Source organism: Colobus angolensis, unplaced genomic scaffold (assembly GCF_000951035.1).
Source record: "Colobus angolensis palliatus isolate OR3802 unplaced genomic scaffold, Cang.pa_1.0 Scaffold6, whole genome shotgun sequence".
NCBI classification, from domain to species: Eukaryota; Metazoa; Chordata; class Mammalia; order Primates; family Cercopithecidae; genus Colobus; species Colobus angolensis.
In genome coordinates, this window is record NW_012119598.1 from 12,210,608 (window position 1) to 12,234,475 (window position 23,868).

General features: G+C 40.5%; 1 long non-coding RNA gene across 1 annotated transcript; it reads left to right on the plus strand.

Moving 5' to 3' along the window:
- The first annotated feature begins 485 nt into the window (after positions 1 to 485).
- On the plus strand, positions 486 to 23,610 carry LOC105526639. Its single transcript, XR_001004111.1, has 2 exons — positions 486 to 668; positions 23,243 to 23,610. It is a non-coding gene; the product is annotated as an uncharacterized LOC105526639 (long non-coding RNA).
- Positions 23,611 to 23,868: the final 258 nt, after the last annotated feature.

Below are 23,868 nucleotides of genomic sequence, written 5' to 3' on the forward strand. Positions count from 1 at the left end.
ACATATATATATACACACACACACACACACACACACACACACATATGTTTAATAGCATATAGGTAGAAAGCCACAGGAGCGGTAATACCCTGATTATGTAAATCAACCCCAGCTCTAACAACTAAAAAACTCTACTACTGCTCTTAGCTATGCATGAAATCACCCCCATGAAACTTTTCTTTGAATAAAGCAAACATCTGTTCTTGGTGGAATGCAAAAGAGAAACTTTATTTGAAGTTCCTGCTTCCCCTTCTCATTAAAAGTATTCTGAGCACTACTAAAATAGTTTCTGCCAAGAGCACTTTTTGCGCTCTTCAGTTTCTTAGGTTCATTGGCTTGAGAACCAGCATTCAGCATTCTTAGTTCCACCATAGCTGGGAGTCTGGGGTCTGGGAAAGGGATAGAGTCACTTTGTTTTTGCCATCAAGACCCTCTGATCGCCTTGGATGGTCTCACCTGCTTTTGCTTCTTTCCTGTCCTGACAGGTTGATATTCTGGAAGCAAGATCTTGGAAGGCCAAGGACAGGTCATTTCTTAGGACTGTGCAAAAGAAAATCAGTCTTTACAGTAAGCTACTTGATTCCAGTAGTTCTTTCATCTCAGTCTTTTGAAAGCAACTTCCCCTCTTTAACCAACACCTGCCATGGCCTCTTCATGGGCTGAAGAAGGTGAGTGCTGATGGAAATCCCAGATGTGGCCAAAACTCCCCAGCAGCAGACAGGTCAAAGCTCTTTTGTACCCTTTCCCGTAACAGGTGGCACTTGATCTTCCGAGTGGCCTACACTGTTCAAGAGGGTTTGAATCATAAGACATTTGGGGTTAAAAAAAAAACCTGTCATTTTGCATTTTGATTTTTGTAGAGCCAACTACAATGTATTTGAAAATTGTGTTCTTGACATAAGCCTGTAATAGTAGGTGTCAAAGGTATCAGAGATAAAGTGTCTACTCTTTTAGTGGTGTAAGTTGTGGTTGTTTCAAATTAAATTTCCTTGTAATATATGATGGATAATTTAATACAAATTAAATTTCCTTGTACGTGTGTGTGTGTGAGTGTGTGAGTGGAAGTGTGTAGGCAGTCAGAGAGGGAAGAATAAAGAATTCATACTAATGTCTAAATAAATGAATTAATTAGTGAAATAAATAGATTCCTGTTTGCACTATACTACAATTTTTAAGGTTAACCAGTTGTTAATTAATACACTGGACTTGAAGGAGACTCATTTGTGTTGAAACATGAAATGTTTGTCCTCTCTCCTTCTCCCTCTCACCTGGAAAACATGAAAGATCTGCAGCTCACAAAAACTAGTGTAATTTAAACACACTTTAAAAGAATTGATAGGCAGCAACTCTAACCTAAAGGGCTCATATCGAAACCACTGATCACAGATATCTAAATAGGTCCTAATTAATGAGAGAGGGCAACCATTTTCTGCTTGAGGAAATTGCCCAGATTCCAAACTGTAGACTTGACCTTCATAAGCCATGAAAAAACATGGATTCAAATACAGAGACCCTAGGCTATTTCCTAGAGTTCCAAAGATGTCATCAGAAACAAAAACGTTCCATTTGACAACCGTGAGATTTGACACTATTGACCTACATGGAAGGTTTTAACACTGCCACTCATTCTCCCATACGTAAAGGGGTTCAGCAGGGTGACCTTCTCAGGGAGGCATACATGCATTTTCTCCACACATGCTCCTTAATTCAAGGGTCCTATGTGTGGCTCCCCTAGCAAAGAATCAAAGGCCAAAGGTGGGTGGCCCAGACTCTTTCTCATACTGGGGAATACAGGCAGCAGCTGCAGCATATCATTGAGATTGGCTGCTGACAGGGAAAAGCATTGATAATTTCATCAGGTCTCACAGATCACTAACAACAGAATACCCTCCCGCTATTGGTGGCCACTGTGACCGCCGTAGTTGGTTTGATTGAAATCAGTATTTAAACAATATTTTTAAATTGTGGTGAAATACACGTAACATAAAATTTACCATCTTAACCATTGTTTTAGTGTATAGTTCAGTCGTGTTAAGTATGTTTACAGTGTTGTGCAACCAATTCCAGAACTCTTTCATCTTGCAAAACTGAAACTCAATCCCCGTTAAGCAATTCCCATTTCCCACTCTCCGCAGCCCCTGGCAACTGCCATTCAACTTTCTGTCTCCACAAATTTGCCTACTTTAGGTACCTCATGTAAGCAGAATCATACAGTGTTTGTTCTTCTGTGACTGACTTATTTCACTGAGCATTTTGCTCTCAAGGTACATCCATGTTGTAGCATGTGTCAGAATTTCCCTTCTTTTAAAGGCAGAACAATATTCCATTGTATAAATATACCACGTGTGGTTTATCCATTTGCCTGTCAATGGATACCTGGGTTGCTTCCACCTTTTGGAGATCGTGAATGATGCTGCTATGAATGGGGGCATAGAATCAGTGTATTTAATTCTAACACTAAAAGGCTCATATTCCATCACATGACTAACCCACTCTATGATCCTCAATAAGTCACGTGTTTTGTAGAGAGCATACGATTGTTCTAATTCAGGGATCCCTTTGGACCCATGATACTCATTAATATAGCTGAGTGGAGTTAGAGAATCTGTAGGCATGGAGCAGAAAGAAGGGGAACCAGTCTAAAAGTTGATGTAAATTTAAATCTTGGCCTCCTTAGCATTAAATTTTCATTGCCCAGACCCCATTTTGAAGCTATGTACACTATCATCATCATAACTGTTTTACAAATGGGAAAATGAGTCTGGGTGGTTAAGTCCCTTGCCTAGTGTGTGAAGTTAGTCGGGGCTGGTGTTTGAATGCCGGTAGTTTCACTCCAGAGTTCACGCACTTGACCATGACACTGGGGATATATATGGATAGATGTATCTGGGAAAGTGCATGATTGGGTTTTTTGACAATCAACAATGAGAGGAGACATCTTAGAACTCCAAATCAATATTGTTAAAAAATGGTGCAACAACATAAAATAGAAAGTCCTCTGGTTTTTAAATTGCACACAACTAATTGGAATCCCAACTCAGCCAGTGGCTGTTTGATAACAGTGACCAAGTTTTTATTCTCTTGGCTTCAGTTTCCTTATGTGAAAATGAGAATAATAATATTCACATAACTCAGTTGTGGAAAATTAAGAAAATAATGTTGTAAAGTGCTTAGCTTATAGTAGGTACTCAATAAATGTTAGTTCTCTTCAGTCTTTTGGGGCAAGAGAAGAATATGATCTCAAAAAACAGAAATATGTTGGCCAGGTGTGGTGGCTCACGCCTGTAATCCCAGCACTTTGGGAGGTCAAGGCAGGCAGATCACAAGGTCAGGAGATCGAGACCATCCTGGCCAACATGGTGAAACCTCGTCTCTACTAAAAATACAAAAATTAGCTGTGCATGGTGGCCCATGCCTGTAATCCCAGTTACTCTGGAGGCTGAGGCAGGAGGATGGCCTGAACCAGGGAACTGGAAACTGCAGTGAGCTGAGATCATGCCATTGCACTCCAGCCTGGAGACAGAGCAAGACTCTGCCTCAAAAAAACAAAAACAAAACAGAAATACGTTTTCATAAAGGCATATGTTGCATAAACACTTTTTAAAATTATTGTCATTAAATATGAACACTTACCACTTTATTTTTCTCGTGTACAAGGAACTTAACATTTGGATTGCCTCCTTTCTCTTTTGCATTCTGCCAAAATCTCTTCACAAATGCAAGAGACATGTGATGTTGGAAACCTAACAATAGGTCCTAGTAAAATCAACCTTGTATTTTCTTCAAGTGAAGAAAGAGCTTTAAATGACAAGACAGGGACTCTATTAATGGGCTAAACCTACATTCTCTTTCCCTTTGCCCCCAAATTCCATGCCTTTGAATATTTGTCATAAGTCAGCAAGGGAAGTGCTGTCTCCCAAGCTTCACCCAAGGTCATTGTTACGTTTTAGCCGTCACATAATCAAAGTCTTGCCTCTTCTTTTTATATTTAAAAAATAGTGTAACAATTTGATCAATAGAAAATGGTATAAGTACTTTTTTTGATAAAAATAATACTCACATGGATGCTTAGATATTATTTGTCCAGTTAGATAAGTTGATTCAAAAATGATCCTTATAAGCTCAATTGATTCAATAATAACCACACTTGTTAGGATAGTGTTACACAAGGAAAAATGTCTTCCCATTGCCCCAGTACTCTTTGCTTTGAAGATGTACACAGTAAGCCACCAAGAGACCAATGTGAGATGCACAGAAATTCAGATCTGCCACTCTTAAAAGGAAGGTAAAGAAGAAGTTTCTTCACTGAGATTAAAGGATAGCATATTTCTCTATGTGGATATACTTGCATCTCCATACATGTGTAGACAACAAATATTTCCATGTTGTTTCTCACTGTTACCCCTCTTTTCTTTGTAATGTTTTTCTTTGAGCAAAAAGTTTAACTCTTCAATTTGTTTCCTCTGTATGATGTTTAGTGATTGATTTCCATTAAATATCAAAAGAATGGCAAGTTCAAAAAAGCTTAAGAAGCTATGGAACTGTCTATAGGATGGATTCTATTTTCTGTTTGTTGATGAAATATGTTGTTATCCACATTATTGGAAGTTCCAGCCTACAGAGAGATAAGGACATTTGATTGAGTGTGAAAGGTAGGAGTGGAAGTGTGGGTTGTTTTTCCTCATTGGACTCTCTTGTTGATTTCCAGCTGGCAAAATGCATGTCCAGCCTTCAGTGACGCTGCATGGAGGGTTGATGCTTTACTGAATGAAAGTGTTAACTGGAAAAACTTCCCTTACCTGGAAACGGATGAAGTCCTATAACTTTTAAGACATGGCTCTTGTTGTGTATTATGGTAGTTTGTGCTTTCTGATATCTTTCCTTTCTCTCTTTCTTTTTTTTGTTTTTTTGAGATGGAGTCTTGCTCTGTTGCCAGGCTGGAGTGCAGTAAAGTGATCTTGGCTCACTGCAACCTCCGCCTCCCAGGTTCAAGTGATTCTCCTGCCTCAACCTCCCAAGTAGCTGGGACTACAGGAGCGTACTACCATGCCCAGCTAATTTTTTTTTGTATTTTCAGTAGAGACGAGGTTTCACCATGTTGGCCAGAATGGTCTCGATCTCTTGACCCAGTGATCCACCCCCCTTGGCCTCCCAAAAGTGCTGGGATTACAGGCGTGAGCCACCGCACCTGGCTCTGATTATCTTTTCTTCAACAACCATATCCCTCCTTTGGAGTGACTGGATGTCTCCTGTCAACACTTACATCAGGTCATATTTTTCCCTTAGGCCAACTCTGCCTACAATCACTCTTGAACTATTAGGTTACTGCTACAAAACACTATTCACAAATTTTAAAAGGTAATTACTATTTGCATCTCTAAGTTCTCAGGAACAATTTTGTTGGTTATTCTGTGCCTTACAATATTAGAGTCTACTCCCATTTTAGAGACAAAACTAAGCATGAGATAGGATACTGACTGGCTGAGAGGTTAGCAGTGAATTGCGGTTCAAGGTGAGAATTCACAGACTTTGGTCCACTGAGCCATGTTTCCCATGCTTACATAGCTGTGAAACAGCTGCAGTTGAAACTCTGAGAAATATTCTCCGCAAAGTGGAATACTTTAAAAGAACTAAAATCTCCCTTCCCCTCTTCTCTTCATACAAGAATCTGCCCCATTTCTCATAGCTAGTCACCCTCCTTGGTTTGAGCACCCTGGGACAGCAACTCATATTAGATCCAGTATCTCCATTTGACAAAACGTGCTCCTCCCAGTAGGGAGAGCCCCTAAGAATCTACTTCTTGGGCTTTGACATTGGCCAGCATTTTGGGACAAGGGTTTTCATAAATAATTTTTTAAAAGGGAAATACTGCACTCCTTAGTAGCTAGATTATTGAACTGGAAGATCATGAGCCTTGCCCCTATAATTTATAAATCAGTTTAGTCCTTTGCATCTCAAGGTGTCATCTCTTTGCTTTTTACCTCTGTCATTTTTTTCTTTCTTTTCCCCTTGCTGTCTTCTTTCTCTCTGTTTATGTTTCTATCATTTTTTTTTCTTTATCTCATGTTTATATTTCTGCCTGGGCTGTTTTTCTATGTTTTTTCTTTTTACTTCTTTCTTTGCTCTTATTTACATTTTGCCATAATTTCAGTGAATATTTATTGGACAACTATTTCAAACTAAGGAGTGGGCTGGATACTAAAGAGATAGAATGAAAGTCTTTGCCCTTCAAGAAAATCACCACCTTTGTAAAATCTGTTGTCTCTCTTTTAATTAACCATGATAGAAAACTGAGTTATCTTTCCTGGCTTTGTCTTATGTTTCTCACAGTTAACTGAAAAAGAGAAAGAAAATTAAGTATGTTACATTTCCTATTGCAAAGAAAAAAAAAGATCATCTAAGTGGGTTTGTTTTTTACTTTTTTGTGACACTCAGTTGATTTTATATATTTTACACCAATGGGCCTTGGCTGAAAACAACAAAACGAAACAGTGTATTCAGCTCCACATGATTCTCTTTCCTCTGGCATGAAAAACATGGTAGGCCAGTGAGGTGGCTCACACTTGTAATCCCAGCACTTTGGAAGGCCGAGATGGGTGGATCACCTGAGGTCAGGAGTTCGAGACCAGTCTGACCAACATGATGAAACCCTGTCTCTACTAAAAATACAAAATTAGTTGGGCATGGTGGCGCATGCCTGTAATCCCAGCTACCTGGGAGGCTGAAGCAGGAGAATCACTTGAATCCAGGAGGTGGAGGTTGCAGTGAGCCAAGATTGTGACATGGCACTCTGCCTGGGCAACAAGAGCGAGACTCTGTCTCAGTTAAACAAAAACAAACAAACAAAATGCTAGCAATATGGGTCAGGTTCTCTGAGATCCTATTGGTTCACCTGTCTCATCAGTAAGCAAGGAAGCAGTGCCTTATGGTTGGCTTATACGCAGACACCTCGGGTCTTTCACATAGTGAATTGTGTGAGACCAACAGTCCTCAGCCTCGGGCTTGCCTCAGAATCACCTGGAGGGCTTGATAAAGCACCTGTTTCTGGGTCTCACCCCTGGAGTTTCTGATTCAGTAAGTCCAGGCAGGGACCTGAGAATCTGCATTTCTTACAACTTCCTGAATGATGCTGATGTTGCTGCTCCTGGGACTAAATAGTTCAGACAATTTTGCTGGTAGAGTATTGGTGGCAGATCTGTTCACTTATCCTCATTTTTTGTTGTTGTTGTTCAGAATAGTGAATCTTTGATATAGCTTGAATGTTTGTCCCCTCCAAGTCTCATGTTGACATGTGATCCCCATTGCTGGAGGTGGGGCCTGGTGGGAGGTGTTTGGGTCATGAGGTGGATTCCTTGGGACGGTTTGATGCCATTCTCACAAGATGGAGTACTTTACTCTTACTCTTGGCTCCTGCAAGATCTGGTTGTTAAGAGAAGTCTGTTGCCTCCTTCCTCTCTCTTTGGCCTCCTCCTCTCTTGTCATGTGACTTATTTGCTCCCACTTCACCTTCCACCATGAGTAGAAACTTCCTGAGGACTTCACCAGAAGCTGAGCAGATGCTGGCACCATGCTTCCTGCATAGCCTGCAGAACCATGAACCGAATAAATCTGTTTCCTTTATGAATTACCCAGCCTCAGGCATTCCACTATAGCAATGCAAATGGACTAAGACAACCTTTAAAAAACTGTTAAATAAAAATATCATTTAATACACTATTCTTTGTTTTCCTGTGAGCAAAGAGAATAAACATCATTCTCAAGAGTCTCAGAACTTCCAGCCTTGGCCAAGATCCAAAGGGCAGGGGGCCCTTCGTTAGATACTACTTGGTGTTTGCACACCTCTCTCAACGGTCACAGGCGTTGCTAAGGAGGTTTGGAGTCAACTCTGGCAATACTGTTTTTTTAAGCCAAGGAGCAAAAACATGAGCATGACTCAAATTATTAAATGCTGACTTTAAAGGCCTCCTGCTTTTACTGTTTTTGTAATTTAAAGAAATCTAATCCCTTCAAATGGCCCTGCTGTGCCTCGTCCTGGCATCATGTCTGTTTGGGCTTTGGATTCAACATGAAGATAATGATTTAAAGGAAAAAAAAAAACCTTAAATGCCGGGGTTTCTTTTAGACCCAGGGCATGGACAGGCCAGCCGTGTGGGTGTGGATGTAGGACATACGCATGTTTCCGCAAAGAGCACCTGTGTGAGGGAGAAATGGGGAGCACTGGGGTCACCCAACTTATGAAACAGAGAAAGACTTTATTGCTTAAAAACCCTAAGGAACAGGTTGGTAGGTGGCTTGGGTGTCACAGGAAAGAATTTGGGGATTTAAAAATTCCTACAAAGATGTTTACTTTTTATTTTTATTTTTTGAGATAGAATTTCACTCTTTCATCCAGGCTGGAGTGAAATGGCATCATCTTGACTCACTGCAACCTCCACCCACCCGGGTTCAAGTGATTCTCCTGCCTCAGCCTTCAGAGTAGCTGGGATTATAGGCTCCCACTGCCACACCTGGCTAATTTTTGTATTTTTAGTAAAGACAGGGTTTCACCATGGTGGCCAGGCTGGTCTCAAACTCCTGGCCTCAGGTGATCCACCCACCTCAGCTTCCCAAAGTGCTAGGATTACAAGCATGAGCCACCGCACACAGCCTAGAAATTATGTTTAAAAGTTATTTAATAGATTGAAGCCTCCAAGAAGACAGTTTAATTAACTCTGATTTCCAATTCACTCCAGTAATAGTGAACGTTTGCTTCTCAAATGAGAACCTTCTTTATTTTCTGAGACTAACTCTAAGCTGTTATAATATTTTTATTTTTCTTTTTTCTTTTTTATTTATTATTATTATTATTATTATTATTATTTGAGATGGAGTCTTGCTCTGTTGCCCAGGCTGGAGTGCAGTGGCACAATCTTGGCTCACTGCAAACTCTGTCTCCCAGGTTCAAGCGATTCTCCTGCCTCAGCCTCCTGAGTAGCTGAGATTACAGGCACACACCACCACACCCGGCTAATTTTTGTATTATTAGTTGAGACGGGGTTTCACCATATTGGACAGGCTGGTCTTGAACTCCTGATCTCATGATCTGCCCTCCTTGGCCTCCCAAAGAGCTGGGATTACAAGCATGAGCCACCGCGCCCAGCCAATATTTTTCATTTGAACCATAAAAAATTCACTGTGAGTACTGAGTTTTTTTACTTACAAATATCATACTATTTTTTGTTTTTGTCTTTTTTAAACACAGAGTGTCACTGCACCCTGCCCATGCCATCTTTTAAATTTATTCAGCGGACTCAACCTCTGGGTCCCAATGCAATGGCATAGAAAATATTTCATTTCAACTCATTCGTCTTGTCTGTCCATTTATTCTTGGCCTTGGTGAAACTGGAAAGCCCCTGACACATAGACCTGACTGGGAGGGGGGAAATTTTAATGTTACAACCAAAGAACCACAGGAAGGATTATCCCAACTCTCTTCCCATGGACTCATGTGATTTCCCCAAGAGGCAAACACAGAAGATCTCTTCATCCATCATCTTCTTTGGTCTTTAGAGAGCACAGCTCTTCCGGGACATGGACAGAAACCCCAGAGACAATTGAACTCATCGAGAAGGTGACTCCTTGTGCTGGGGACCAGGTTAACCCTGAATAAAGGAAGTCTTACTCTCACTGTAGACTGTTCACAACCTGTTTAAATCAAAGGATTTAATCCGCACTGCAGCACACAGCTTATTTGTGATCATTAAGTGAAGTCGTGAAGAGGGGAACAAATGTGTACTCAGAGATGCAGCCAATGTCATCCCTATGTGAGATGCGCTTACTGGCTTGTGTGTTAAAGAGTGACTGGACTCCTATTCCTGTAGGCTGAGGTTTCTCTAAATTCCAGTTCCGCCTTCCCAGTCAACAGAGGCTAAAGATACTAAGGAACATTTTTTGTTTTGTTCCTCTCTGTACATAGTCTTTCAGGCACCCAGGTTTTCAACTTCACTACCTCTTCTTTGCTATTGTTAGGAATAAATACCAGGGAGGTGGTGAGGGGACAAAAGAGCATACTGAAAAGGGGATGAGACAGGAGAGAGGATGACAGATCCAAAGCTCAGGGTGGGGAAAGAGCTTACTTGAATGATTTAAGACCCAGAAAAAGATGAAGACAGATACCCTGGGTGAATGTATCAGAGACTGGAGGGTGGTGAATCACCTCCAGAAAACCTGTGCCTCAGGCCTGCATGAAGCAGAATTCCTAAAGTCAGCCAAAGGAAGACCAGTCTGATGGTTCACAGAGGGGACCCAAGGAGGCAGCCAGCACAGAGGCCGGGTAGGAAGTGCTGCAATAGTGGCTGGCCCCTGGCAGTGCAGGAGAATCATCTGGAGCTTTGGGAGACTGCCAAGGCCTGGAGAAACACATATCTGTTATGAAGTTCAGAAACAGGCAGAAGTAAATAATATATGTTTTAGATATACATACATTTGCATATAGGTATAATAAAAGCATTTTCAAAACAAAGACGTGAAAATTCAGGGTCATGTTTACCTCTGGTATAGGTAAATGAATGCATTAGTTGAGGATCACATGAATAATGAACTAATTATGATGTCCTGGCTCTTAAAGCAAGTGGCAGGTTCACGGGTATTTGTTACATTATTAAAATCGGACTATATGAAAGATGTGTCCATGCAGTGGTGATGCATGTGCCATGAATCAAGATTCGAACGTTTCCAGTTCTAAGCGCCCGAGATCTGATTTAGAAATTTACTAATGCTACTATTAAAAAAATTAGGATGGCTACTATTAGGCCATCCTAATTTGGATGGCTACTATTAAAAACATTAGAAAATAAGTGTTGGTAAGGATGTAGAGAAGACAGAACCCTCATGCACTCTTGGCGGCAATGTAAAATGGTGCATGCAGCCAGTGTGGAAAATAGCATGTGATTCCTCAAAAAATTAAACATTGAATTACCACATGCTCTAGCACTACCATTTCTGGATATATATCTAAAACAATCACCACGTGCAGTGGCTCATGCCTGTAATCCCAGCATTTTGGGAGGCTGAGGCAGGTGAATCACTTGAGGTCAGGAGTTTGAGACCAGCCTGGCCAACATGGTGAAATCCCATCTCTACTAATAATACAAAAATTATCCAGGCGTGGTGGTGGGTACTTGTAATCCCAGTAACTTGGGAGGCTGAGGCAGAAGAATTGCTTGAACCCAGGAGGCGAAGGTTGCAGTGAGCTGAGACTGCACCACTGCACTCCAGCCTCGGCAACAGAGTGAGACTCTGTCTCAAAAAAAAAAAAAAAGTAAATAAAATAAAATAATTGAAAATGGGGTCTTGAAGAGATATTTGTACATTCATGTGTATAAGCAGCATGATTCACAATAATTAAAATGGAGTGGCAACACAAGTATCCACTGATGGGAGAACGGATAAGGAAAATGTGGTCTGTACATACAATGGAATATTATTCAGCCTTAATAAGGAAAAGGATTCTGACCCATGCTACAACATGCATGCACCTTGAGGACATTATGCTGAGTGAGATAAGGAGTCACAAACAGACAAAGACTGCACAATTGTGCAAATATGAGGTATCTAAAGTAGTCAAAATCACAGAGACAGAAAGCGAATGGTAGCTGCCAGGAGCTGGGGGAAAGGGGAATGGTAAGTTACTGTTTAATGGGTACAGAGTTTCAGTTTTGCAAGATGAAAAGAGTTCTAGAAATGGATGCACAACATTACCAATGTATTTAATACCCATGAACTATGCACTTAAAATGGTTAAGATGTCAAACACATATGTTATGTGTTTGTTACCACAAATTGTTTTTAATTACTAATGTACAGGGCTTGACCTCAGATATCCTGATATAAAGGGTGTGAGGTAAGGTCCAGACATCAGTATCTGTTGAAAACTTCTCAGTCGATTCTGGTGTGCAAACAAGTTTGAGAACCACTAAGTTCTGAGAACACAAAGGGGAGAATAATTGGTTTCCCAAAGAACAGGAGAAAGTAAGGTCTGGGAAGACTTTACAAAGAAGGCACCATTTAAGCTGGGCTTAGAAATACAAGTATGATTTAGACAAATGCATATGGATTTTCTGGGCAAAGAGAAAAACCACAATAAGTCCTGGGATGTACAAGGATTCATGGCATGTGCAGGGCAGCAGTGAAGCCTCCAGTAATTGCATGTGGCTACATCAGAGGGTGAATGGGGCATGCATAGTAAAGAAATGCGATGGGAAGAGTAGACTGGGGTGAATTATATATGGCCTGAGTGCCACATAAGAAATCTGAATTTTCACATAGGCAGTGGAAAATTAGCAATCACTTTTAATAAAGAAAGTGATATTTTAAAATATTCTTAGCATTCAAGAAACACAAATTGTAATAGCATGGAAGAAAAAGTCTTGTAGGCCAGGTGCAGTGGTTCCTGTAGTCTCAGCACTTTGGGAGGCTAAGGCGGGTGGATCGCTTGGGCCCAGGAGTTTAAGACCAGCCCGGGAAACATGGCAAAACTCTGTCTCTACAAAAACACAAAAATTAGCCAGATGTGGTGATGCGCACCTATAGTCCTAACAACTTGGGAGGCTGAGGTGAGAATATCACTTCAGCCTGGGAGGTCGAGGCTGTAGTAAGCTACGATCATGCTGTTGCACTCTAGCCTGGGTGACAGAGTGAGATCCTGTCAGCAAAGGAAGAAGAAGAAGGAGAAGAAGGAGAAGAAGGAGAAGGAGAAGGAGAAAAAGAGGAGGGGGAGGAGGAGGAGGAGGATGAGGAAGAGGAAAAGGGGGGGGAGAAGGAGGAGGAAGAGAAAGAGAAAAGGAAAGAGAGAAAGAAAGAAAACAGAAGGGGTGTTGTAAAAAGAAATGGAAAATAGAGACTAGAAGGATGGTTCATAGGCTGGGAAGGGTGAGGCTGGGGGGCATGAGGATGGTTAACGGGTACAAAAAAAATAGAAAGAATGAATCAGACCTAGTATTTGATACACAATAAGGGAACTATAATCAATAATAATTTAATCGCACATTTAAAAACAACTAAAAACGTATATAACTGAATTGTTTGTAACACAAAGGATAAATGCTTGAGGGGACGGATATCCCATTTTCTGTGATGTGATTATTATGCAGTACATGCCTATTTCAAAATAACTCATGTACTCCATAAACATACACATCTACTATGTACCCACAAAAATGAAAAAAATAAAATTAATTAAAAATTAATAAAATAAAATAAAAGAAATGGAAAGCAGGGCCTTCATTAGTAGATTACCTAATAGATCAGATAAGAATAGTCAGGGTCTGATTTTACAAAGTGGCTGTGAGCATTGAATTGTTTGAATGATGAATTTGAGATGCATTTTGCAGGAAGAATTCATGGGACTAAGAAAGGAAGAGGAACACGAAGATGGTGTCAGCGTTTCCAGTGTGGTTGACTGGGTGCATCATAATGCTTTTGATCAAGCTAAGGAATGTGAAGAAGAGTCCCATTGGTAGGTATTGAGTTAGATGTGTCTAGGGAAAGCACATCCTTGTTTGCAGTGAGTTGCAAACAAGGCTGCCATTCAGGCAAGAAGTCTGGGCTGCAGACACAGATCTGGAAGTACTCAGTGGATAGGCAAAGCTAGGGGAAGGCCCAAGGAGAGTTTTCAGACAGCAAAGAGATGTTGGCAACGGGTTCAAGAGCCTGGAATCACCAGTTTTTAAAGGGTGGGCAGAGGGGGAGAAATGAAATTAAGAAAGAGATAGAAGCAGTTATCAGAGAAGAAAAGAAAAAACTTCAAAACTGGACCACTAAGAGATTCAAAGGATGCAGAAAGAAGGAAGGGGATCAACACAAGCAAAGGGGCTTGGCCTTGTTAGTGTGTCACTGAGGAATTTAAGGGAACAGTTTAGCAAGGACAAGGAAATGATTTGGCTGGTTTGGCTTTCTTTGTTTTAGGACGGATGATTTTTTTTTTTTTTTTTTCTGTTTTTAAGAGAGGGTGCTCGTGCAGCGGCGTGATCATAGAGGACTACAGCTTCGAACTCCTGGGCTCAAGCGATCCTCCCACCCCAGTCTCCTGAGTAGCTGAGACTACAGGTGCACAACATCACACTTGGCTAATGTTTTTTATTTTTATTTTTGTAGAGGTGGGGTCTTGATATGTTGTCTAGGCTGGTCCTAAACTCCTGGGCTCAAGCAATCCTGCTGCTTTGGCTTCCCAAACAAAGCATTTGGATTTATAGGCGTGAGCCATGGTGTCCAGTGGGAATGGGATTTTCTAGTGGGAAAGACAGTCAAGACACAGAACTGGAAGGAGTGAGGTCCCAAAGGAGGGCATAGAGGATGAGCAATGAACACAGGCAGTTCTGGTTACAGCTTTTTAAAACCATAGAGGAAAATACAGATTAAAACAGACAAAAAGGAACAATGGCAGGGTTATTAAAAAGTCAGTTGGGTAATAGTAGATATTTTTCTTTCTTAACTTTTTCTATGTTGTTGTTGATAATACTTTTGTAATTTTTGCCCTGCTTTTACATTAGAAGATGAAGTTTATCTTTAAGAGATACGTAAAGGGTTAGCCTTGGGAAACTACAGGCACCTCTTCTAAGACAGGGAGAAAGATGTTAGGAAAACATACAGCTATGGATTATTTCGGGAGCAGAGGGAAGGGAATTTAGGATGTTCATCCCAAGTAGTCCTTAGGAAGGTTGTCCTCCCCTCCTAAGTAGAAATGGCGACCCCCTCCCGTACCCCGCCCCCTGTATTTCTATCCATTAAATTCACCTACAAAGTTTGACACCATTATGTGTCTTCATGTCTATTCCCTCTCCAAGCTACAAGCCCATCCAGGGCAGAGATGACATTTACTTTTCTCCGTATTCTAAGAACTTAGCACAATTCCTGCTTCTTAGCAGATGCTCAATCCATTCTTATTGAGAATCCACACTTTTTCTTGGGGGAAGTAGAAATTCAATCATTTTCTGAGAGTGAGGAGTTGAGTTCTGAAACAAGTGTGGTGGAAATGAGCAGGTGGCTGCCCAAGAATCTATTCAAAGATTGTTGGGTAAAAATCTACACCAGAGGAGACAGGGATTTTCACTACATTCTTTTAAGAGCAGCATTCACAGCAATAAGGTAATGGATGAAGACTCGTCTTTATACAAGAAAAAACACAAGGTGAGGCCTTCAGAGAGATTTGATAGTTACCAAGTAAGTCTCTAAGACTGCCGCTCAGATGCTGGTGAATGCAGAGCTTTGAAGCCAGGACACCGACAGCTCTCCCTCGGCTAGGGGATATTTTCTAGGGTGTCAAAGAATGTGACACATGTGCTCTGTCCACTTCCCTGTCCCGTGGCACAGGAACAAACAGAAAGTCCCCTCTGCTGGGAGAAGGTCACGGTCCAAGATGACAGGTAAACCCAAGGTCAGAAGCCCAGGGCTCCTGAGGATGCCAACTGGCTCCACCGTATTGGGTGATTTCTCACATTCCCGGGGCCAAGTCTCCTGTTTTGTAACAGTTCAGTCAAGGATTTTACTGGAGTAGACAAGCATGAAATGAATTTTCCAGAGACGTTTCCGAAGTGGGGGAAAGTTCATGGCTCCAAGGCACCGGTGGCTAATGAAACAAAACTGCGGGCTTCTGTTGTTCTTTAGAAAGAGGGCTTCCCAGTGTTTAAAATCTGGATTTCTAAAACTTGAGCTGTATTTTCAACTCTCAGCTCAGCTTTGCCCTCTCACCTGGCATTGTAAGTTGATGAATTAGCCAGGTGGGCTGCCCGGGTTCCACTCAGCACTGCAATATTGCTCAGAGCAGGTGCTCTTGAGACCTCTGGTTGCGATTACTCTCAGCCCAGGGTCACCATTACCCAGAGGGACACACTTGGAGCAAACTTAGTGAAGGGTGCTTGCCTTAACCAGATGGTAATCGCCTATTATCAGCCTTTATTAGACTGTTGTTTATTATCAGATACTCATCTTTGATTTATGTCAAACCAAATACTTAGTTTCAAACTAAAAAAAACCTGGCCATCCTTTTTCACTTTTGGCATTACTTACCCAGCACTTGTCTTTGATATACATACGTACAGAAACCAATTTTAGGCTCCTAGGCCTAGGAGAAATAAGGAAAATAAAAAATAAAAATCAGTTTTATAAAACATGCTAATAAAAACACTTCAGTTCATCCTCATCCACCACTCATTGAATCTGCCAGTTCTGAACCTCGCTTCCACTGTTTAACCTTGAGTAACTTATTTAATAAATCACTGACACTCAATTACCTCTAAATTGGAATAATAATACCTATTTGGAGGGGGCTATTATGAGAGTTAAGTAAAATACCATATACTGCCTCTTGGAATTACTCCTTTATCTCTATTAAAATTATTACCATCAGAATGCAGATCTCCAGTTTACTACACTTCACATCCCAGTTGCAGAAATGGTATCAAGGAATGACTCCAAGCTTATGTCCTTGCAACTAGCCTGACACTGACAAACGTTTCCCTTCCTGAAACACCACCCCCTTGATACCACCCTTGTTTGACGTTTCCAGTAGCTTCTTACTGCCTGTCCATACCAGCTGCAACTAAAAACTCACCACAGTTTCATCCCATTCCACTTCTATGACTATACTAAATGTTGCCTGCTTCCTTCGGAGTGCCCTTTTAAACCCTTTTTCCTGGAGGTAGGAAAGTCTAACTTAGTTTTTCTAATTGATTTTTGTTCTGTACATGTCTCTGTCTTCCCATCTTGCCCCACCACCCACTTCTTTCTCTCTCTATCAAAATCAGTGTGCATCCAATAGGATTTAGCTGCAGACCAGCCCCTCCCAGAAAATAGTCCCCAACGTCTCCAGTCCACTCTGACCTTAGCCCCTCGCTGAGCTCCGGCTGTACCTGTAATCCTGACCGTGCTTTCACACTTTTCATGACTGAAGACTCCTGCAAAATATGGAAACGCAGAGAAAAATGGTTAACAAAGACTGACTACGATTTTTCTGATTGCACAGCTCAGGAGGTTGAGTTCCACCACTTAAACTAGCTCAGGCGTGGCACCTCTTAATCAAACCCTGTCTTTCTTTAGCCCTTTCTTTTCTCTTTTTCTTTTTTCTTCCAATAAAAGAGTACTTTACATTGGATCTTTATCTTGATCAGTAAAGTTTTACATTTACCTTTTTTCCCCCAAGACGTTTTAGAGGTACTTTATTCTTTTCTATTTTCTACAGTGTTAAACATGCTATCTTAAAATTTATCTTAAAATTTTTCAGCGTATTTTATGTTGGATTTTCACAACATACTTATTTTCGATCCTTTGCTTTCACTTAAAAAAATAAAACAATGTCAACACTTCATACTGAAGCAAGAGGGCATATTACAGAAAATGTTGTCTTCTATTTCTCCTCTGAAATTGATTTCTAAAATTACTTTGTTACTAAATGTGCTATCTTAAGCTGACTACCAGCTTTTGCAGGCATTTCCTGGAGTCAGAATGTTGGAATGCCAAGAGTTGTATGTTTGAAGCAACGCACCTGTTAGTTGCAACTTTGTTTTATTTTTTTCTTTAGAATTATATACAAAAGATATTATAAAGATACAATGTTCCACAAAGCACAGATGATTTAGTATCTATTTATAATATGAGCTCACAGCATTACATCAGTGTTTTATAGATACAATTTCATATCCCAAGGCATTGTAGCAATACATTCCATATCATCATCTTTACTTTGTAATTCTTGAGAATAAGAAGAGTTAGCATCACATAGTCTTGAGATTAATGAATTTGAAATAATCACAAATGTGAATTTTGTAGCTTTTCTAGAATGCCAACAATTGAAAATTACATTTAAGCAACAGCTTTCATAGTTATGACTATGTTTATAGTCAGATAAAACAAAATTCACAAAAGGGATGAAAAATAGAAAATATTTGGTGATGTTTGCTAGTGGAAATCTGATTGGTCTCATAACTTAATCTTTAATTACTTGCCATCATTAAGGGATATACTACTTAAAAGCTCGGACTTAAAAGCAAAGATCTCCCTCTAACCTGTTACACTCCTATGTCTTCTTTGAACACACGTTTAAGGTGAAAATGAAGCACGTTTTCCTCTAATAGAGGGATACTTTGCCAACAAATAGATTGTCAAGCAATCAAGGAAAAACAAATGGCTTGAGTAATCTAAAAACTGATTGATCCATTCAACAAATGTTTATTGAATGCCTAGTGTGGACAGACATTGTTCTAGGCAGCAGCGATGCAGGGATGAACAAGACCAAGCAAGTCCGTGCTGTTATGGGGCTCACATTCTTGCGGGGGATGGACAAGAATAAATGAGAAAATAAGCCTATAATTACGGTAAGAGCTTTAATGGGAATGAACCAGGCATGGTGATGAGAGGAGGCACTTGCTTTGAAAGAGTCATCAGGGAAGTTTGCTCCAAGAAGCTGGCCGTGCATCTAAACTAAGATCTGACAAATGAGAAGGGCCCAACTTTATGCAAAGGGGAAAGAATATGCAAGCACCCGGAAGTGGAAGGCATATTGGAGGAGAAAAAGACAGTCAAAATGGCTGGGATACAGGGAGTGGGGAGCGAATGGTACAAGGTGAAATGGAGTTTCATAGGGTCTAAGTCAACTAGAGTACTGTAAATTGGGGGAAAGCTGTACATTGTATTTTAAGTGCTTTTGGAAAGGAAATATCTGGATGCTTTCAAACACAGAAACGGCATGATCTGATTTATATTTTAAAAACACCTCTCTGGCTGCTGTGTGGGAATGGATTGTGGAGGGAAAAGTAGAAGCAGAAGGACATGCAGAGACAATGGTGGTCATCCAAGGAAGTGATGGCGGCGGTTGAGATCAGTGTGACAGCAATGGAGATGGGTGAGGCAGGTGGATTTGAAATATGCTTTGAAGACAGAGCCACCAGACCCACTGATGGATTAGAAAGGAAAAATCAAGTATGGAGTCCCTGGGTGGGTAGTTGATTCTGTTACCTGAGACTGAAAGGACTGGGGGAGGAACAGGTTAGAAGGTAGGAGAGAATGAATTCATATTTGAGACACCAGTTAAAGAACCTAATGGAGATACTGAGTTGGATATCTGAGTCTGGAGCCCAGGAGAGAGGCCAGGGATGAAAAGGAGAGTCTGGGAGTCCCTGACATATTGATGACCTCTCAAGCGTTACGACCAGACTGTTTCACTGGAGAGACAATGTAAGTGGAGAGGCTGGCCTAGAACTGTGTCCTGGGAGTCCTCCAACATATTCGAGGTTAAGCTGAAGAGGAGACTCCAGCAGAGAAGACAGAAGAAACTTCCAGAGAGGCATGGGGAAAACCAGATGAATACAAATGAAAAGAAGCAAGAGGTTTCAATAAAGCAGGTGATCAGCTGTGCAGAGAGATACTGAAGGGGTTGGTAAGAAGAGGGCCTGGAGAGGGCAGTTGGATTTGACAACGTGGCAATTCTTCGGGATGTAGACAAGAATATTTAAAAAGAGTTATGGGGACCAAAACCCCATCACAGTAGGTAAGGAAGTGGATCCAGAGACCACGAGTGACTTTGTTGAGAATTTTGCTAGAAAAGGGAGAAGAGAAATGAGGCAGCAGTTATAAGAAGATGTAGGGTCAAAGGAGGGATTTGGTTTGTTTGCATGTTCTGTTTAAAGATGAGAGACAGTGAAGCATATGAGCATGCTGACAAGAATGACCTAGTGGGGCTGATGATGCAGGAAGGTGTGTAATTACAGAATGGAGCCAGCCTTCAATAACAGAGTTGATTACACTACCCAAATGAGAGCAGGAGTTCTCAAACATGCGAAACCTCCAAGCCTGACACTTGTATTCTAAGACACATCCTCTGACTTCTGTCATAAAAATATAAAATCTGAATCAAAGTGCTACAACTTATCTTCCAAAATTTCTAAAATCACATAGCAATGATATAAAGAAGAATCTGTAACTCTCATATTCAAAGCTTCATAAATACTGTATCTGTTTCTCCTATTTATTTGTAGTAGCTCATAAGCGAGAAGAGATGAGATCTAAAAGTTGCTAATGCTTTTTCAAAGTTTAATCTGAAATACAAGAGGATGCCATTTCCTATACTTAGACTCTCACTCACCTTGGGAAGTGTCTGAAAATAAAATACTTTTTTTCCTTGAATGAAATGGCTCTAAGTTTAGAGACTGATTAAATAGAAACTCAGCTGAGGAAACAAAAAACACACACAAAAGGAAAATTCAACAAAATGTATTACATTTTTAGAAAAATTATGGAACAACTTCTGACAAATTAATAGTGTATTTTTAAAATCACTATTTCACTAGACAAAGACAGAAACTTGGACCTGGGAAGATCCCACTGAGCCATCAGGAAAGCATATAAAAGAAAACTTGGCCAACAGGCATATGAAAAAAAGCTCAATATCACTGATCATTAGAGAAATGCAAATCAAAACCACAATGAGATACCATCTTATACCAGTCAAAATGGCCATTACTAAAAAGTCAAAAAATAGATGCTGGCGAGATTGCAAAGAAAAGGGAACACTTTTGGTGGGAGTGTAAATTAGTTAAATCTTTGTGGAAATCAGTATGGAAATTCCTCAAAGAACTAAAAGCAAAACTACCATTTGACCCAGCAATCCTATTAGTGGGTATATAGCCAGAGAAATATAAATCATTCTACCATAAAGACATATGCGGGCAAATGTTCTTTGCAGCACCATTCACAGTAGCAAAGACATGGAATCTACCTAAATGCCCATGAATGACAGATTGGATAAAGAAAATGTGATACGTATACACCACAGACTACTACACAGCCATAAAAAAGAATGAGATCGCGTCTTTTGTGGGAACGTGGATGGAGCTGGAGGTCATTATCCTCAGCAAACTAATGTAGGAACGGAAAACCAGATACTGCATGTTCTTATTTATAAATGGGAGCTAAATTACAAGAACTTATGAACACAAAGAAGGAAACAACAGACACTGGGGCCTGCTGAGGGTGGAGGGTGGGAGGAGGGAGAGGAGCAGACAAGATAACCAGTGGGTACTGGGCTTAATTCCTGGGTGATAAAATAATCTGTACAACAAACCCCCGTGATACGAGTTTACCTAGGTAACAAACTTTCTCATGTACCCCGAACCTAAAATAAATGTTAAAAAAACAAGAAAGTGTATTATACAGCATCTAAAGAAGGCACAGAAAATCACACATTTTTGCTACAGTTCAGGTACAGTGAATATTAAATGTGGCATTTTCTTGAAGCATAACTCTGATGTTAAAATGAATTCCAGGATTAGACACTACTACCACCACTACTACTACTACTACTACTACTACAGAAAATGGTAAGTAGTCAGACTGTTATATTTTCTTTCCCATCTCTGGTCTCCCTCCAGCCTTCCACCACTACCACCAGAATGTGGTTCTCAATCTTAAGATCTGAACTCAAACTTCCTAGCCTAAGGTATTTGTCTCCATTGAGCTTCCCAAAGACCCATGTGTAAGATGACGAGAACTAGATAGATACAGAATTTAAAGACAGCTTCCAATTTCTAATCTTGGGCAAATAACTTCACTTTGATGGCAGGTAAAATAAAGGGGTTAATTAGACAACCTCTGAGTTCTTATTCACTTTTAACAGTTTATCATTCTACAGTGCGTTAGTGGTGGTGACCTTGCAGATGTCGAGATCATGATTTAAAAGGAACTGTTGAATTCCATGCTAATGCATCATTGCACTTAATTAGGAGGTTTTATACATTTCAAATGAAAGGTTGAGATGAATGTGTTATTTCAACTGAAAAGTTCAATAACACCCAGGTAGAAAAGGGGGCAAATTGTAAAGTCTACAAAAAAGTGATTTATAAACTCAAAAACACATTAACACTAACTTTAATGGAAAATAAGTTTATTTCTTCCCCCTTATCTTTTGTTCACTTATCTTTGCTTTTTGTATGCAGATAGAAACCACTCAAATAAATAAATAACTAAATAAATAACTAACTAAATAAAAGGAACTAAGGGGGATGGGGTGGAAATGGAAGAAAGGAGGGATGAAAGGAAAAAGAGAGAACACTTTTTCTTAACAGGAGGACACAGTATGTTAGCTATCCTAACAAGTTTAATATCCCCCAAATTAGAGTTACCTTTTTAGCAAGCTACACTCTTTGTAAAAATGATTAATAAATATTCTGCATGTGGTTACCTGAGATGAAACTGATATTAATTCGTTTCAAGGGCGTTAAGCGCTTGCCTGGATCACCACAGATTAAGAAGCAGTAGCCAGGCCATGGGACCCTGTGGGGAGAGGTATCTGTACGAAATGCTTTTTCCCGTTGACAGCCTGAAACTTCTTAGGCTTTAAGGTCATTTAAGCATTATTGCTCCTTCCCCTTTGCTTCTAAAGGCTTATCTTTCTCAGATGTCAGGAGAACATCCTAGAAACATCAACAAATATGACACCTAAGAAACTAGCTTCACAACTTGTTATTTTGCTGGATATATGGTATTCCAGTGACTACGGCTGTGTAATAGTTACTCCAAAACGTGGTAGCATAAAGCAACCACTTATAAGTCCATGGATTCTGTGGACAGGAATGTATACAGAACACAATGCGGACAGCTTATCTCTGCTTCCTAATGTCGGGGGGCTCAGATGGAATAATCTGAAGGCTCCTTCATGTCCTCGTTGGGAGCCTGACGCTGGCTGATGGCCAAGAAGGTAGTTGCGGTTGGCTCACATACCCATGTGTGGCCTCTACTTGTGCCTGAGCTCCAAAGGTGAGTGCATGGGGAGAGAGATGGGGAGAGACAGAGAAAAAGAGGAGTAGGGAGAACAGAGGGAGATATACAGGGAGAAGGAGTAGGAGGAAAAGGGAGAGAGTAAAACAAGGCAGAAACCATATCAGCTTTTGTGACCTTGCCTTGCAAGTCACCTAGCTTTCTTTCCAGGACATTGTGTTGATTAGCAGCTAGTCACTAAACCCTGCCCATATTCAAGAGGGGGGATTTAAACTCCCACTTCTCAATGGAGGAGTGCCAGCCTCACATTATAAACAGAGCATGTGGGATGGGCTATGTTTTTCTGTGGCAATCTTTGGGAAATGCGATCTGCCAAAAGTAGGTAACTTCATCTTTAAACCAGTTTACTGGCCTGTCCCAAATTGCATCTAGACCTTATTCCTAGTATCCTCCACCTGCCTGGAGTAGGAAAGGATATCTTGCTGTTTCTGTTTCTCAGGAAAGACAGGACAGATTCTTATGACCTGAAAGGGCACCTCAACTCTTACCTTGGAAATTTCTACATGAAGAATCTGCTCTGAAACTACAGCAAACATTCACAGAGTGTTTGAGTGTGAATCTGGACTGATTGGGGAAGACCAAGACGCAATGATGATGTCTGTTTTTGTCAAATGTCTGAAAACTATTTTTATTTTTTTAAAACTTTATTCAGAAGTCTCAATATTGTAGTGTGTAGAGATGTATACTAATTTAGTGATATGAAGATGAAGGGCTTTAAGCCTGTTTTCATTGAAGAGCTCTCAGTACCTGGCAACGCCAAGGAAAAAACTGTTGTTCATGAAAAATTAAATTTAATAAAACAGCAAAGAATGGTGCCAAAGTTTAATTAATAGGATAAGGTTATGGGTCAGACTGTGTACCCCCCAAAAGATATGTTGAAGTCCTAAGCCCCTGAATCACAGAATGGGATCCTATTCAGAAATAGGCACAGTGTCCGGGCACCATGGCTCATGCTTGTAATCCCAGCACTCTGGGAGGCTGAGGTGGGTGGATTACCTGAGGTCTGGAGTTTGAGACCAGCCTGGCCAACATGGTGAAACCCCATCTCTACTAAAAATATAAACA